Source organism: Cryptomeria japonica, chromosome 11 (genome assembly GCF_030272615.1).
Source record: "Cryptomeria japonica chromosome 11, Sugi_1.0, whole genome shotgun sequence".
In the NCBI taxonomy this organism is placed as follows: Eukaryota; Viridiplantae; Streptophyta; class Pinopsida; order Cupressales; family Cupressaceae; genus Cryptomeria; species Cryptomeria japonica.
In genome coordinates this window covers 266,412,598-266,428,240 of record NC_081415.1, presented here as the reverse complement: position 1 = coordinate 266,428,240, position 15,643 = coordinate 266,412,598, and positions in this window count along the sequence as shown.

Here is a 15,643-nt window from a genome sequence, read left to right as displayed (position 1 = left end):
AAACTCTATTTTATTTTATTTTAAATTTCATGCAAAATCATTCTTCAAAAATTGGGGTTTTGCATTATTTTGCTCATATCTCACAAACTGCTCAGAAATTTTGCAGGAAATGTTTTATGCAGGTTTGAAAGGTCATCAAGAGTGTCCAGTAAAAAATTCAGATTTTTTGGATCCATTTTGCATTTTATATGATTTTTTTATGAATTTTCATAAAAAATTAATTTTTGGAGCAAATTAGCAAATTTTTTGGATTTTCTTACATTTCTAGAAATTTCTTTAAATTTTACAGGTGGTCTTTTTTTGTGATGAATCAGATCTTTGAATTGGTCAAAAAAATGCATTGTTGAAGGCCCCTATTTCACAAAGTCTTTTGGATCTAAAATTTACCTAACTTGTGTGTTTGCAGGAAGGGGTGATCATTTGAAACAATCCAAACTACTAATAGATCTTTGTTGCAGGACCTTGGCAATGGTGTTTTCTTTCATTGTGTGCCTTGTTTTCATAGATTAGCAAACACTTCAATTGGTGCACTAAAATTGAACCAATGTCTTTTGTGTTTTGGCAATAGGCTCTTTTTGTTTAATCTTTAGAGGGCCTGTCTCCCCGTGTGGTCATTAGGACTACTAGTGAGGAGAGAACAACCCAAGTGGTAGCAAGGAAAATCCATCCTCTTCTGAACCACTATAAACAACTGTACTCATGGTGAAAACCATGGATAACGTGTGTTGATTAGTTCATACCGACACTATGTCTCCCCATAAACTCGTTTGATCAAATTTATTTGATCAGTTGTAGGGCATAACCCCTACTGGTTGGGAGCCTTCTATATTTATAGAGCTAAAAGTGGTGCATGTATGGCCACATGAGTGGATTCCCTTACTAGCACCTTTTTGCTTTAGAAGCCAAAATCCTTCTAGTTGTTGGGGCAGGAGGTCGGACCTCTGGAGTGGCCCACACACATACGGTTCTTAGTAGAGATACAAAGTTTGCCACAGGGAGTTTTCGTGGGGACTAATGCTTGGCTACCTCAAGAAGTGAGTGTCGAGGGTGGAGCCAGTGGGGTCAAGCATCTAAGTATCCGCTTTGAATAGCGTAGCCTCATGTGGGATCAACAACTATTGTCCTAGCCAACCATAAGAATTGTGCTTGTCTTCTTTAGAACATTCAAACATTTAAGATCAAACATCAAAACATTGTGTCTTTTGTGTCTTCAAGTGTATGCAAAACAATTTAACATCAAACAACACACTTTTCTTTGAGTCATTTTGGGTCTAAACACTTGCAAACATTGAGTCCTCATCAACATTGTGTCCTCTTGTCATGGAAAAAATAGTCAAAAATTTAGATTTGGTCACAACCAACAACTTCACAAATAGGAAAAATTTACAATCCAACAAACAAGAGCAATCAGTTTCAGAATTCTTGAGCTTCCTAAGCTATCTCTTCAAGTTTTCATCTAGAATTCAACCTGTTTTTGGGTCTCACAAAGTCCATCATTGCTTTACACCTTACATTACATTCACATTTGTCTAAACTTGAGTCAAAAGGTCACTTTCTTGTCCTCATCATACTTTGTCAACACATTACATACAACAACATTTTGCTAAGTGGTCCCTCATCAAGGTCTATCACCTTTGGGTCTCATTTGGTCTTACTTAGATTCAAGGTCAACTTACCTCATCAAGAGAAACTATCATCTCTTTTGAAGCCACACCTACTCTACTACATACATACTTGGTATTACACTTTGGACATTGCAAGTACACCTCATATTCATTTACATTCCATCCAACTCTTGGTCTTCCATACTCTTTTCCATTTTCATCTAGTCTCAAACATCTTGGTCAATACCTAGTTCATGGTTGAAACCTGTTCCCAAAAATCTAGGAGAGAAACTAAAGAGGCTCAAGAGTCCACAAACATGAGTGCCTATGAGTATGACAATGATGTCTTTTTCAATTCTAATCATACCAGATTACTTGACATGGATGCTTATAGAAACATTCCAAATGTTGAGAACATGGACACTACAAACAACAATGATACACACAATGACAATATGGACAACATTTCAGTACATTCAGCAGAAGTGGAAGACTCCATTATGGATCCCCATTTCAATTGATTGGTTAAGGAAATAATGAGGAGAGATAGACAATATTTCTTACAATTGATGGCACAAAGTGGAGCCAAGATCCCTCATGATTTTGACATGTCTCAAATAATGGAAAATCGACCTTTGCAACAACCTCACCCCAATATGGATCAAAGGAGGCCTAATAGTGGAGGCAATAGAGGACCACATCTTGTGCCTGAATCACCATCATCTTTGTTTCAAAAACCAAAGGTCCCATACACACATCGTCAAGCATATGATACTCACCTTCGCAGACCATTATGGAAGTCTTATGCAGAAAAATATACTCAATCACATACCAATGCTAAGGACCAACCACCAATGCAATTGGATATCCAAACGCAGGTTCAAAATTTGGACACAAGGAAACCCCGTGTCAAATTTGGGGGCAACACACTAGAACAAACTCATGACATTCCGGTGGAGTATGGTATACATGGACAAAGTAGATATTCCATTCCTCACAATGACTCTATACCAAGTGGTCCATATACGCAACATCATTATAGACCTCCTCCATATGAACATGTGTATGATCAATATCATCCATATATGCAACATGCTCCTCCTCCACCCAATGGTTCAAACATGGGGTATGGTCCAAGAAGTCAGTCTCCACCTAAGAATAATTTGCAACAGCAAATCAAGGACTTACAAAAGAAAATGGAGGACATAAATACACCGAAGCCAACTTACACAATGAGAGACATATGTCCCTATCCATTTGACAAAAGCATTCCAATGCCTCCATTTCCTACACACTTTGTGACACCTAATTTTGATAAGTACAAAGGAAAAGGAGATCCTAAAGCACATATAAGACAGTTTTTCATAGCTTGCATTGAGGTAGCAGCAGAAGAGACATATTTGATGAGATTATTCCCACATAGCTTAGGTGATCAAGCTATGGAATGGTTCTTCCAACTCCCACCTGGAATAAAGTCATGGGGTGACTTAGCAGAGGCATTTATCCAACATTTCTCATGCAACATAGAGACAGACATATCAGTCACCACTTTGTGCAACACCAAGCAAAAGGATGGAGAATCTTTTTCATCATTTTTACAAAGATGGAGAAATCTAGCCAATAGATGCTCTTGTGAAATTCCACATAAACAAATGGTAGAAATGTTAACAAAGACATTGGTTATGACCTAAGAAAATCTTGTTTGTCCACCTTCAAGGACGTCATTGAAAAGGGCTTAGTAATAGAGAAGGTCCTAATTGAACAAGGAGTAATTAATATATTCAAAGAAAACAAAGAGGACTTTAAAGGAAAAGACAAGCCAAGATTTTGGAACAAAAACAAGAACACAGTCAATGATGGTGTTGTTGATGCCAATACAGTACAACCCAAAATTGTTTTTTTCTAGATCAATCTCTACAAATAATCAAGTGAATACTCAAACAACTTCAAAACCACGAAGGAAATACACCCCATTGGGAGAACCACTTGAGTCAGCTTTCAAGAAGCTAGTGGCAAACAAAATAATAACAATTTCAAATTTGCCTCCATATGAGCCAAAGGTTAAACCAAATTGGTGGAATGATGATGAATATTGTGAATTTCATAAAAGCAAGGGACATAAAACAGGAAACTGCCATCGACTGAAGAACATCATACAAGACCTTATTGATAGAGGTGACATTGAGATTGAAGGACTCTAATCCAATCAAGATCATGAGATGTTTAAGGAACCATTCCCAAAACATGACAAGGGAAAAGCTAAAGCCACAGATGACCAAACCAACTATACCAGAGCATCCTATAACTATGATTAACTGTCAATCACATTTCAATGGACAATTATGTCTCTACCATTATCATTGAGAATTCTACCCAAAGACCCAAGATTGTCCTAAAAGGCATTGGATCTTCTTCTGAACCTACCTCTGAATGTAATGTTACAACTCGTCGAGGTAAATTTACTTTGCAAGGTGCTCCGACTAAAAACATGGCTTCCTTATCAACCAAGCCTAAGTATGATCTTGTAGAACAGTTAGGGAAGACACCTGCACTTATCTCAATCCTTGAGCTCTTACGCATATCCGTTGCACATAAAGCTATTCTTGACAAAATCTTGAGAGACACTTATGTCCCTACTGATCTAAACGTGGACCAGTTTCAATCCATGGTGGGATACCTTTCCGTTCCACACTCCCTTACATTCATAGAAGCTGATGACGCCTCCATGAGCCAACCACATAATGCACCTTTACACATTGAAGCCTTCATACACAAACACCGAATAAAATGAATCCTGATAGATGGAGGAGCAGGTCTTAATATATGTACTTTGAAGACAATAATACAATTGGGATATTCAGACAAAGTTGTGAATTCTACAAACAAAATTACCATCAAGGCATATGATGACGAAGAGTGCTCATCCAAGGGCACAATCACCTTACCTCTCAGAGTTGGGCTAGTTACAAAGGATGTGGTTTGTCAAGTCCTTGATCTAGATCTCACATACAACATATTTCTAGGACATCCTTGGATTCATGAGATGAGCGCAGTACCATCTACATATCATCGATGTATCAAGTTTCCACACAATGGAGTTGAAGTGACCGTCAAAGCTAACCCTGACCCAATCATATATTGCAAAAATCCTTGACCTAGATCATAAATAACAATCCGAGTCAATCGAGAAGTTGTTCCATCTTTAGCATATGTGGATCCAGAATCCTTGAAAGCTTCTACGTCAACACAAGCAGAGATCAAAGAAAGGTTCAAAATTAAAGACATGGGATGTGGTGAGTATATTTTTCATGTTGATCAACTCCCACTATCTCCTAACACATTGAGTTGATAGGAACAACCTACAAACAATTTGCAATATCAAGGAATTGGGTACGAAGCACCTAGTGTTGTGGCTACTAAGTCTGAATGCAAATATCCTATAGTGGTGCAAGCATCTCTTGATATCAATAGTCCTAAGAGTGGTTCCACCGAAGAATCTATTGAGCATATCACCAGCCCTCTTGAAAACTCACACAGCCTTACAATTTCATCCACTCATTCAATTTCCACTTCTCTCCCAGACTTGGATCAACAAGAATTACAAAAGCCCTTACTAATTGGGGATCAAAAATCAAGATTTGAAAAGAAAAAACTAACAGTCAAAACTAAAGAAAAGTCCTTCAGTCCAAATCAAAATCAAAAGCTACTGGACTCCACAAAAATCAAACTCAAGGATAAAAATCCTATGAAGCAAAAAGAGCAAGATTTGATCTCCCCTAATATCAAAATAACTGGGCAAAAGTTCTAAAATTTCAAGTCAAAAAGAATACTTGTTGATCCTAAGTCTCCATCTTGCTATGCTACTTTCACTTCTTTTCGCAATCATAAGCCTTCATTCCTCATCCACTTGTTCCACACATCCATTCCCTTTTGGCGATACATCATGGACCTTTAATAGAGCTTCCTCGAAGGACTTTGTTATCAGAGATGCCCAAACTTCTTTAGGTGACATGCATATGAGCCTACATAGTTCACACACTAGTAATTCTATCTCAGTTCCTTCATCAAGGAAGATAGTTACTCGAGATACACATCATTCAATCAAGGAACATTGCAATTACAATCATAAGGTTAAGCCTCACACATTTGAGGTGGGTGCCTTGGTTCTTAGAGAAAATCCTAAAAAACAACAAGACAGAGAGAAGAAGGGCAAGTTCAAACCAAACAAGCTTGGTCCTTACATCATCACAGCAGCATATGGATCTAGTGCATATCAGCTTTCAACTCCAAGTGACGAACCTTTGGAGGATCCTATCAATAGCATGCACCTTCGCAGGTTTTACACATAGCTCTTCAGAGTATCCTAATTCAAAAAAAAAAAATCAAAATACAAAAAAAAAAATTTAAAAATAAAAAATACAAAAAAATCATAAAACATAAAAAATCGTTACTTGGTGAAAACCTAGCAAACAGGCACCTTGTGACACAAAAAAAATTGAAAAATAGAAAAACATTTCGTACAATGGTGAAAACCACTTCGATGGCGCCCTGAGCAAGTACCATGGTAAAAACTAGATCACCAACATCACGCATAGAGACATTGCTCCTCCCTTCTTCAGGATTCCATCTCATCCTTTCACTTTGCACACACTCACAACCTCTTCATTCATAATAAGCTTACCCATTCCCATCATGGCTTGTTATTGATCTACCTAAAATTGGTTAGCCATTCATAATAAACCTTCATTTTCATCCCTTTCCATCCATAATAAATCAGATCCTATATGTGGCTAAGTCAAATCCTATGTCTAGTGATGGGTGTGGAACTAAGAGCATCACATGTTTCGAGGAGTACAGTTTCTTTCAATTTTCTTCAGTCTCTCCACGCACAATCCGCAATAAAGCAGCATTTGCATCACATATCTACAATAAAGTTTCATCTTCTCCGCAATAAAGTATCAGTTGCATGGATTCAGTCAGTTTCAGATGAGACACAACAGCAACAATGGGCTTCAACAAATCAAATCTTTCAACAGACTCAGACAATATTATGGTTCAATGTTATCTATCCTTTTTGAGAAAGTAAACATTATGACCACAATCAAATAGACTTATACAAGTGACAAGAGACACTAAAACTTGAGGACTACAATGGATGTTGGTGTCGAGTCTTGGTTTTCTTTTTGATTTAATCTTTTGGTGACATGTATTTTAGCTTTTCTGGGATGTCTCTGACTAGAGATTTTATCTCCAGGATGTCTTTGACTAGAAAGGCGAGGATGGGGTATCGTCACCTAGTTTTCTTTTGTTGTCTGTGGATTGTCTCTTAGTAATGCTATGACTTGTCCAAGGATATGAGGACACTGAGAGTTTAGTGTGAACTGGGGCATTCCTTGTTTACAACTATCTTATCTCCATGCAAATGGGTACAATGATTTTTTGGGTTGAACATATGCCTAGATTGTCATAACCTATTTTGCCATAATAAAGCTCAATGATGATAAGGCACAAGAAGCTCTTTCACGTTCATATCTTATGTCTTCCATCCCCCTTTCTTGATTGACTTCCATCGTCCTTCTTGAGTCTGTGTAGCCTGCTATCATATGACTGAGTATAATGACACACCAAAAACATTTGCATTTCATTCAGTTTGCACCTGCATTACCACATAATAGCATTTCATGCATACATATAGATATTACAATTGCATCACATCCTACACACAACACATGTTAGCACATTCTACATTCTCATCATATTCATCTGCATTTCATACATTCACATTTGCATTGGCATAACATTTAAAAACATAAAAGAACAAAAATATTGCATTTCCTCATGTACATACTTGCATCACATAGATATATGCATCACATAGAAACATCACATAGGTACACATGCATATAGCTTCTACAAAGATGAATCATCTCATATATATATCAAAATCATAAGTGTCATGATACAATGATGTCAAAATACATATGGCTACAAAATCACCCAAAGGTGTCTACATCATCATACAAAAATGGTACAAAACTGATAAATAGGGAGCCCTCTAAGGCTATGATGAACTCCCTCCCTCAGAGCTGCCTAGCCTCGATGGAGTCTAAGCCCTGGAAGGATCCACCCCAGGATCATCTATCTTGCCCCCTCTATCAGGTGGTGGTGGAGGACCCATGACCCCATTGCTAGATTCTTATCTCTGTCTCGATCGTAAGGAACTAACTCCCCATCAATCGGTATCCTCAGAATCCTATATACATCCTCCAAGGTGACTATCATCTTACACATCGGCAAATGGAAAGTACAAGTCTCTGAGTACCATCTCTTAGCCAGTGCAGTTAGCAACCCCATGTTCGCCTGAAACTCAGGCACATACAGAATATGTCGCAAGCCCATAACCTCAATCACTGCCCTATCCTCAAATGTTAGCTCCGGTCGTAAACTTTGAGTCGATGGGAATCTCTCTCGTGACTCCAGCATAGGTAGGTACTCCTGCAGTCAAGCAAATCAACTATGTCAGTTAAAGTGGTATTCCTTGTTCATCACAAAATGCTGCTTTTTATCTAAGTGCTTATGATACTCTATCCTAGTGACACTCATTGTTCATCACAAAGTGTTGTTGTTTATCCTAGTGGTACCCCATGTTCGTCACAAAGTACTACATGTTTTTGCACTCCCTATTCATCACAAAGTGTTGCTCATATTTGCACTCACTATTCACCACAAAGTGCTGCTCTTTTTTTTAGTACTCCCTATTCATCACAAAGTACTATGTCTTAGTACTCCCTGTTCATCACAAGGTACTTTGTCTTGGTACTCCCTGTTCATCACAAAGTGCCTTGATCTATCTTATCCTAGGGCCTCTACTTGAGTGTATCCTCTTGAGTAGTTTCCTAATTGACAACGTATGTTCTATCACATAATTGTCAATCCTAGCCCTATTTGCTATCCTAGTCTTCTCTAGAGGACCTGCTTGAGTGTATCCTCTCAACAGCTTATCCAATTGATAGCGTATGTTCATCACAAAACTGCCAATTTGGCCTAGAAGAGATAAATGCACCTTTATGATATAAACGCGCTTTCAGACTGCACATACACGCCTAGCCTACCCAGACGTGCCTTAGCATTTTTTGACCTTGTTTGAAATATCTAAAATGCATTAAATGTGCTACCTAGCATGCATTAATGACAACATTTATTGCAACAAAGTACAAGGAGTTTTTGTGGTACTTACCGGCTCTCCTGCATCTGCTGGCCTCTGAAATCGGTGAACACGATCGAATCTATGCACTTATGTCATCGCTGCTAATTGCAGCTGCTCTATTCTCTCTCTGCACTCTGATCTCTTGGATGTGTGGATGACAATGAGGATGTTTTCTCCTTATGGTCTATCTTATAGACTACCCTAGCCCTAGCCCTCATTTCCTGAGTCAATCTTCATTATCATGTGACTCTGTCACTCTATCTGGTCAATCCTTTCTAGCCTTTCTTTCTTATCGAGAGATTGTCTACGATCTTTTCAGACATTTTCATCCAATCTCTTGAGGGGGCATATCATTCCCATCTTGGGGAAACTTTGTATCAATTCATATTATCTTCTTTGAAACAACGCGACGAGCTGCATTGTCTCAAAGAGGGGCAAAATGTAGACACCTAAAATTGTCTAGTCTAATTAAATAAATATTTTATTTATTTAATTATTTTAGCCTAACTCTTCTATTAATTAAATAAATATTTATTTATTTATTTAATTCATTTATCCTCTTCTAGCCTTATTTCTCATTTAAATAAATATATTTATTTATTTAAATTGTCCTTTCCTAAATTAAATAAATATTTAATTTATTTAATTGATCCCACTTCTTCTATTAATTAAATAAATCTTTATTTATTTAATTAATTTATTAACCTTTTCTACCCATGACACATGTCATTCATCTCTTAATTCCTACACTACCTACCCTCTCATTATTTTCTTATTTTCTCAACCTACCCTCTAATCATAGTCGACCATTTATCTTTTACACCTCTCAATCTTATCCCTCCATTTCTTATGGTGTCTTCTATATAAGGAGATGCTTTCTTCATTATTAACCCTGATCAGTTGACTTCCCAACTACGCTTTTGAACTTTCATATGTGATCAAGCCTACTTGCAACCACATTTCCGTTCTTTGTTGAGCTCTTGTGCACACATAAAATCTGAGAGCAAATATATCAAGCAAGATCAATGGAGATAGGAAGAATGGAGATCCAAACCCTATTGGACATGTGATGGTATAATCTTTGTGATTTCATTTGATTTACATTGTCTTAGGTAATCTTCATATGTTATGGTGGATCTTTGTTGTTGTTAGGCTAGTGTTTTGTGGTTGAATTCATTTAGTCTTTCAATATTATTTTATCCATTTTCACCATAAACAATAACTATCAAGAATCATGATACATCAATCTACTACAAGAAACCATCCATAAGATGAAGAGATAAGAATCCACATCCACGCATAAAGAATCCAATGAAGAACATCCCAATGGAAGAAGGCATCAAAGCAGCCGACCATGTGGAACCATAAGGAACTACTCCCCATGATAGGAGATGGCACAAGGTCCCACACACACTCTAGACCTAGGTTGACACCTAACAATCAAAGAGATTACAACAACTCACATACCACAACAAAGAAGTAATGCATAATGAGCAAGCCAAATCACATCACAAGGCTTAATCATAAAACATAGAAAACTCTTAGAGGCATATCAACAATAAAGGCATAAGGAACAAGGACACATGTAGGGAAAGAGTGTCATCACATGCTATCCTCACTAATAAGGAATAATGTCACACCCTGATATACATGTCATTGCATTCTATCCTCATAAAGAAGGGATAATACCATACCTTGATAGACATGTGGAACTGTCTCAACCTATGAGAGATTCAAGGGAGTTCAGTTAGTCATCATAATGGCCTTCCCAAGCTTATCCTAAAACATCCTCCCCAGGACTAAGTGTTGGGGCCCAAACCAAATTATTATCTTGTTTAGATGAAACCTAATTACCCAACCCATCTAATTAATTATTAAGGTTGTCACTTATTTAAAACAAGGAAAACTTTCAATATGCCCTCGTGGTCTAGACTCTAAGCATCCTTTCAAAGGAACCTCTTAGCAACCTATCTCTCATGACCCTGACCAACACATGAAATCCCACTCCCCCTAACCATGTTCTAAGACCTTAGGATATCCAAATACAATAACACAAGAGGCTCATACAAATACATTCTATAAATACATCCACATACATATAGGTATGAAATCCAATAATAGACATATGTCATAATTCCCATAACATGAAGTAACCAAGAGCCTCAATAATACATAACAAGAGCAAGCATAATTTCCCCTTGCTCAGCCACACATGCACACATCTATATCAATCCTCCACAACAAGGCATATCACCTTGCTAGAGCCAAATTATTACTTTCTGCAACAGCAAGGCACTACACAACTTGTCAAAACAAAAGCATAACATATAACCAAAACAAAACAATATATAGTATTGGAAAAACACAAGGAAGATACAAATAGCCTCTGGTACGAAAAGTAGACCCAAAAAAATCAACTCAAAAAGCCAAAACCATCAAAAAAACTAGTTATAAAGCAAAATAGCACTTTTACAAGACAGATAGCACCTTGGTTAAACAATTTAGCACTTATGTCTAATAGAGTAGCCCCTATGCAAACTCCCACAATGCATATGAGGGTTTAAACAATGCATTTACATATTAAAAAAGTGCATATGAATAATTTAACAACACATATATAAATATCTCTAGCACATTTTTTAATAACCATAGCACATACAATGTTTCAACACATTCGCACAAAGATTTAGTGCTTTGATAGAAAAATCTCAGAGAATGGAAAGTAAATAATTGAAACAAGTCTGGAAGGTCATAAATTAAACGAACAATGTTGAAAACATAACAAATAAAGACACAATTCTATACGCAAACCAAGGGACTTAGCAAAATAACAAATAGTAGCTAGTGAGAGAATACAACTCTACTACCAGATCGACATACACAAAGATTTCAGGCATACATAGAAACCATTCCCATCAATAGGTACTATACCAAAAGGCTTAATTAACAACAAGGCCTTACACCTAGAATGGCTGGATCAATCCAGACTCATCATCACTTACCCAACAAGACAATGCATAGAAAAGAACACAAGAGTCGTTCACAGTAAACACAAAAAACAACTCCAATTCGTAGCACACAAATTAAAGCATATAATATACTTTTAACCCAAAGTTTATATGCACATATTTATATATTCTTAGCCATATGATAAACTCTCCCAAATTTCCTAGCAAACAACTTTTGCAAACACGGAGAAAACAGTCTTTTCCATAAACGAATTTGCAGAGAGAAAAATTGAACCAACCTAGATCAATAGAAGTTATCGCAATGATATTTGAAGAAGCGCAGTTCCAATTCCAAAATCCAGCAAAACCAAAATCCAACTCCAGAACAATCCAAATCTTCAATCCGATAGAAATTACTCCCAGAAGCCAACTTAGGCAAAATCTCAAAAAGCTCAATAAATAAATAAATTTTAAAACTACAGCCAAAATATAGCCAATCAAAATAATCCAAAATACTATATTTCATATCAACCCTTACTTGAATTCGAGGTAAGGAATATAAAATAATATTTACTTACCCAATTGTCACAGCCCATAGAATAATAGGGTAGGTAGAATATAAAATATTTAACTAACCCAAATAGTAAAAAGGGAATAAATAAAAATATAAATAACCAATAATTAAACAAGCCATGGGAAATTAAATATTAAATCCCCAAATTAAATATTAAAGCCACAAACTATATAAATGAATAATAAATCCAAAAGGCTCAAATAATAAATAATTAGACAATAAATAATAAATACTATACAAACCAATTAACTATTAAATATCAAACTATACATTAAATTAATTTAAATAGTAATAAACTATATTAATCAATTATTAATTAATTAATTAAATAACCATAGCTCCACAGGCAACCCGACATAAGGCCAAACATCTCATCACAAGATACCAAAATGATGACTCATGACTAGACACTAGACTGACAAGGATGTCAACTTAAGCCTAGAGTGTGAAGAGGGAACCCATGTTGTCTCTGATCAACTCGTCATTGGGATAAAGACACACTCAGACCTATGAGACCAGGTGGAGTCGATGTCTAGTACCTGCAATCCTGCAACCACCACAACCACGAGACAACATATACAATAACATATATCATAAATGATCAGACAAGTGAGAGAGAATCACAACATCATATCATGCTCATAATGAGTGGTATGACATTGTCTCTATCACAAATATAGTAGTCAGACAATCACAATCAACATAGCATCATCTCATCCAATATAATCATGAAGTGGCATCAGCATAATCAAGATTCCATCATAACTTCATAAGTAATATAATTCATCCACAAACTATGAGTTCATATCAATCATCAAATGTAAATCCATTTATCATAAATAACCAAAGATATATCATCATGCGATATAAATCACCATATATCAATGCCCATATGAAATATCTAGCATCATCAATAAGCAGCTGAGAAAATGATAAAGTTATGAGTATCAATCAAAATGTCACATAAGAGTCTAGATAAGTCTATCGATGCATAAATCAAAAGATGAATCAAAGAGGGACACTACATAAATGAATAAAATTAAGGAAAATCGTCAAAATTAGGAATGATGGCTTATGACTAGGTAACATAAATGGCCAGTGTACTACCTCCTATAACCATCGTCGGGGATATGAGCATGCTTAGACTTGTGGAGCTATGTGGATTTGATGCTCTGTACCTACACCAACCAAAATATACAAATACCTATACATACAAATACATATTACACAATGTAATTGAAAGCATCATTAACATTCCTCGATCGGGGTCACATAATAACATTGTTAGTAACATGATATCTCATCAAATCAACATAGCACCATCAAATAAATATACGGCTAATTATTTAATCTCATAAATGATATGCAATAACAAAATACAATAACATAAAATATTATTTATTTCTTTTAAATCAACCAACCAAATTAACATCACTTGTCACATTCCAAATATTGATCACATTAACATTAACACCAACACCATAAATTGCTAATAACCCACAACAAATCCAATATCCAAAAAAATATGCAGTAACCAATAACATGATGGTCCTCACAACCAAACACAATAAGAAAGCATGCATCCCAATGCAGAAGCATAATCATGATCATCATGAAGCAATCTAGAATATCATTGGTCAAACATGAATACATAACATATGTCTGATCAAGACAAAATCTAGGCACTCAAGGCCTCACACTAAAATCAAATACAACATCTATAATAATAGCAAAGAACCACATAAAGGTTTACACCCAAAAGAAAATGGAACAATCATGAGCTCGTAGCCAAATCCACATTAAGAAGAAATAATACAAAAGAGCAACCGGAGGGGCATTACATATTTTTCCAGCTAGCAATTTTGTCCTTTTGTGACAAAAAGTTATTTCATCTTTTTGTGCCACAAGTGTGAAAACTTTCGTCCTGTAGTGGGAGCAGTTAGAAAGTGGTTGATTTATTTATTTTTTAATTGTACATCGATTACTAATATGAAAACAAAATTACAGGCTAGTTACATGATTAGTGACCAAGTTTGTCACTCAAAATATGCCCATACCAGACTATCACTAAGATATAAAAAAAATATGCAATTCAATCAAAATACATATCATGAACCATAGTTTGAGTTCACATAGTCTATTACATTAGCCAGTAATATTAGTATAACAGGTATTTTACTCATTGTCGCTATTAGTTTGGTTTTCTCCACCATCTTTATCTTTTGGCCCTCCTCATCATAATCGTTGGCTTTCTCTTTACCTTTGCCCTTGTCTTCTTGTCTTGGCCTAGTCCTATTAATCTAAAAAGAGTCAAAGGCCTATTCAAGAGGTGGGTAGATCCTCTCCTATATGTAAGTGTTGAAATTTTGGTGGTAATATTCCAAATGTTTGATTGATTCATCCCTCCTTAGTTGATATTGATGCTCCTTACAATATACATTTTAGAAATCCAGGTTTTGATTTGTGAAATTTTGGTCTGTTTGCTTGAGATCCCATGGCCAAGGGTTTGGTTCTTTAATGTCCTATTAGTAGATTGGGGTTCCTTCCTTTATAATCTTCATAAATTTGCCAACTAGGAGTTTCAATGTGAATGCAACATGTTCTACAATCAACAAAATTATAGTTTACATATAGACTCAATAAGGGTCCTTTATTTACCTTGATATATGTGGTCATTTCTATTCTTCTGTAAAAACCAAAGGATGTTAGTAGACAAAATAAGACAAAAAAATATTATGCCTCTTACTAAGCCCTGGAATAAAACCCATAAGAGCTTCAGACTAGCAAACTTCATTTGTAATATTCCACCCTCTAATATTGCCCATAAAAAGAGACCAAACAACATTAGCATACTAGTATTGAAAAAAAGATACGAAAACAACTCTCACTATTACCACAAAAAGACGGTTACTAGGGGTTTACAGATAACAATTTTATGAATCAAATTTTTCCATTTAAAACAGTTCAATTTAGGTTCAATCATATTAGACCAGCAGGCTCCAAGAGACTTATTCCATAATTTATTATTGAGGTTCAAGTTCCATTTATCATTAGTATGGTCAAAAACAATTTGAGTTTAAGTGAGGGACATGTATAGGTACCCACCCTTAAGATCGAGAAAGAAAGTACCATCTACCCATTTAGTGTTTGAAATGAATTCAGATTCATAAACAAGCTTAATAGGATTTTTTAGGTTCGCAAGTGCTCTAGAAACAAATATTTAAGTTCTTTTATTACTGTTCAATAAATGACAATGAATTTTTAGATTGTATCAATCCTTCACATTATATTTTGTACATAAATCATTTAG